Below are 3,965 nucleotides of genomic sequence, written 5' to 3' on the forward strand. Positions count from 1 at the left end.
TTTCAAACACCATGATATTGAAGGGGTGTTTAGTTTTTATCACTTTCCGTACATATTTTGAGGACACGGCAAGCCAATGATTGTGCTCTGTGTCCACCATCTGATCCTCGCAGAAATTGTTCTCATCTGAGGAGAACCAAAGCATTTTAGGTTGGAGGGGATGTTTGAGTTTGTTCAAAAGCTTCATAGCGCGTTCTTTCCTCTTGTCTTTAATGGCATAGGGATAAAAATTGTCCCTTTCTCATCATGTATGAGGAATACCTAATGTCTTCATGCACTACCTACCTGGTATGAAATTCAGGCACTCCCATAACCCTGGCGATGGACCTGATTGATTTGGAGAGATCGATGTCAATCATGGCCATGATGTCACCAACACATGCAGGACTTCCTTTCTTATCAGACTGAGTTTTCCGAGCTGCTGTACCTTCATAATCACCACTAAACTTATTCAATTTTTCCGAATCCTTTGGACTGTCCTCAGATTGACACCCAAACACTGTGAAATATTCATACTGGAGCTTCCAGCACGAATACCAAGCAATACAACATATCGTTTTCAACTTTCTGGCAGAGGGGATTGCGTCATGGTGCTGTTTTTCTCACAGAGGGTGCCCAACTGACTCTACTATTCTGTATGTAGTAGATAAAATCCAAAACAACGTGTATGCGCAAAATTTAAAATATAAAATGACATCAATTTACACATCGCAACATGTATATATATATATATATATATATATATATACATACATAGGTATATATATGTACATACATATGCATGTGTATATATATATATATATGCATACATACACATTATATATGTATATATATATACACATATACGTATCTATGTACATGTACGTACATATGTACGAACATACGTATATATGTATATATGTGTACACACTCATATCTATATCTATCTCTCTATATATACAAATATATATATATATATATATATATATATATATATATGTATGTGTGTGTGCATATATTTAAATATGTATATGAGTGCTTATGTACGTCTGTGTATACGGGTTGGATGTGGGGTGTATATGTGTGCATGATGCAGTGCTATAAACGGAAATACAGGAAAAGAATCGAAAGATATAGAAACGTGAGATCTGATTAATACAATTACATTTTAATGTGGTCTATTGGGTAAGAAGTTTCGTACTCTAATGTTTTAGTATACGCCTGCTTTCCAACTATTATTGTTCAGAAATCACTAAAATTGTACAAAAATATAATGCAAAGAATTAGAAAACGTAAGAAAGAAAATAAAGTTTGAAAAAAGCTGCAATAAATTTGTAACAAAAACAAAAATATAATAAACATAATCAAAGATTTTGACGAAAAGTCGAAAAAAAATCTAAATTAGTCATTAAGTTGCTAATTACATTATAAATTTCATTTTTCTTTCGCGAAATAAAATAAAATCGATTTGCCGAACGTCAATAGAAAAAGAGGAGAGTCCAGGAAAATTAGTGAATACATTAGTGCTTTTAAGATAAAATGGCATTCATAGAGGCTATGTTTGACTTTGACCTTCGTAATACAATCAGCAACATTTATAAAGTGTTTTATCGTGTTTATTAACTATTGAAGTTCCCATGGTTGAAACCAACTGGCTGCACCCAGTATTTAACGGTGTTAAAGGTCACGAAATAAAATTAAAAGAAAAAGAAAAAGAAAATAAAGAATACAATATAAATGACACAGCCAAAGTCTGCCAAGTGTGAGAAGATGCAACATTACAGACGAGGAGAAATACTTGGTAGATTGCATTTAATTCGACACGCCATCACCAGTCTCTCTCGCCCCACCTCTCTCTCTCTCTCTCACACACGCTTTCTGTCTTACTTTCTGTCTTTCTCTCACTCCCTCACACACACACATACGCTCTCTTTCTCTGTCTCTCTCACATTCTCTCTTTTCTCTCTCTCTCTCGCTTGCTTTCTGTCTTTCTCTATTTCCTTTTCAACATCTCTCTCTCTCGCTTTCTGTTTTCCTCCCTGTCACACTTTCTCTGTCTCGCCTTTTGTTTTTCTCTCTCTCTGACTTTCTGTCTTTCTGTCGCTTTTGTTCTTTCCATATCTCTCACTCATACTCTCTCTTGCTTTCTGCCTTCTTCTCGCTTCCTCATTCTCGTATTCTGTTTCTCTCCCTTATTGGCTCTCTCTCTCTCTCTCTCCATCTCTCTGCCTCTCTCTCTCCATCTCTCTGCCTCTCTCTCTCTGGCTCTCTCTCTCTCTCTCTCGCTCTTCTCTCTTTCTAATGTTATTTCTGATGTTTCTCTCAGGAAATATATATATATATATATATATATATATAGTTCCCTTGTTATTTACTAAATATAGTAAAAACGCATTTTTTACAGTTTATTTTCTACTTAACTTTTCATCATCAACGATATCTATTTGTGTCTGATTACTGCTAATGACACATCAATGCACGAATGAAGTACAAAGAGAAGTAATGCTTCCCGTGCACTGTAACTATGTAACTATGGAAGTGGATTCAATTAGCTGACACCGGGAAACGAAACCATGTAACAAACCAAGCAAGGGAACATGTACTTGACCTCTCTACACGCTAGAAATAGCAGCTGAATCCCCCTTACGCTTGCGTATCTCATCTTACCGTCTTAAATCAAGGAATAATAATTGCATTAGGTTGGCCCCGCGCACCCTGGTCGTTAAGCTGTTACTATCAAGAAGAGGTGGTGTGGTCGCTTCTTGAACTGGGCAGTGTATTGTGGCCTTCAGCAAGGTATTTCATGTTACGTTACTCTTGTATATTAAACTCTTGGCTATTATCTCTGGTCAAAGTTAGCAAGGCTAAAAGGGTGCTTTTTCCTACTCTTGATTATATAGGTACCTAATGCAATTAGTGAAACCTGGGTACGTAGAACAAGATATATTCGCTTCCATGTGACGACTATGCCAAATACATACGTCTGCATAAAAAAGGGGCTCGTCTGATTAGAAAGATATCGATAACAGGCGTGATTGATCAAAGACAACCAAGATGTTACATATGGCAATCATTTAACAGAATTGTCCACGGCGTTTTATAAATACTCGCCATTCTTTCTATGTTTGAAGATTATGTCTTTATTTCTATTACTGAGATCAACAAATTAATTCCTTTATTAGAGATTGCACAGCTATCCATCACCATTGAGTATCACTTAGTAGCATGTACCATAGCTTCACTTATTCTTTGAAGACAACAACAGCATCTTGAACAAACTCAAATGCCACCAACACCACCACCAATACCCCCATATTCACGCTCAGGAGGCACATGGCCTAGTGGTTAGAACAGCGGACTCAATGTCGAGGGATCACGGGTTCGAATCTCAGACCGGGCGATGTGTGTGTTTATGAGCGAAACACCTAAGCTCCACGCAGCTCCGGCAGAAGGTAATGGCGAAACTTCTGCTGATTCTTTCGCCACAACTTTCTCTCACTCTTTCCTCCTGAATCTTGCAGCTCACCTGCAACGGACCGGCGTCCCGTCTAGGTGGGGAACCTATACGCCAAGGAAACCGGGAAACTGGCCCTTATGAGCCAGGCATGGCTGGAGAAGGAACAAACAATATCCACTCTGCCTTCGACCTAGTAGAGTATCTAGATTGTAACAACTCGAGTGAAAGACGGCTGCAACAGAACCCGACTGATATTTGACACATCTGATTAGAGTGAAGCCACATGAAAGAAAGTACCTTAAGAAAACTCTGAGAGGCTTGATCAAAGAAGTAAGTCCACGACCTGATGATTATAGAAGACAAACAGGATATTGACAAAGATTGTAGCATTTAAATAATTTTTGCTAGAAGCTGACATAAAATATTTATTGTTTAGGGAAGCTGGTTTTGATCACTTAGGTCAATGATCACAGGCATTTCAGGCGTGACCTCGTCATCATTGGTCCCTGTTTATGGTCATAGATTTTAG

The 3,965-nt window shown here is 37.8% G+C and overlaps 1 long non-coding RNA gene across 1 annotated transcript in view; it reads left to right on the plus strand.

Annotated features, from left to right (window-relative positions):
- LOC118764077 overlaps positions 1 to 3,751 on the plus strand; it is an 8,868-nt gene extending 5,117 nt beyond the window's left edge. Inside the window, exons 2-3 of the long non-coding RNA XR_004999865.1 lie at positions 3,201 to 3,206; positions 3,740 to 3,751. This is a non-coding gene — a long non-coding RNA (uncharacterized LOC118764077). The remainder of the gene's footprint in view (positions 1 to 3,200; positions 3,207 to 3,739) is intronic.
- Positions 3,752 to 3,965: the final 214 nt, after the last annotated feature.

The sequence above is a fragment of the Octopus sinensis genome, linkage group LG7, assembly GCF_006345805.1.
Source record: "Octopus sinensis linkage group LG7, ASM634580v1, whole genome shotgun sequence".
Classification (NCBI taxonomy): Eukaryota; Metazoa; Mollusca; class Cephalopoda; order Octopoda; family Octopodidae; genus Octopus; species Octopus sinensis.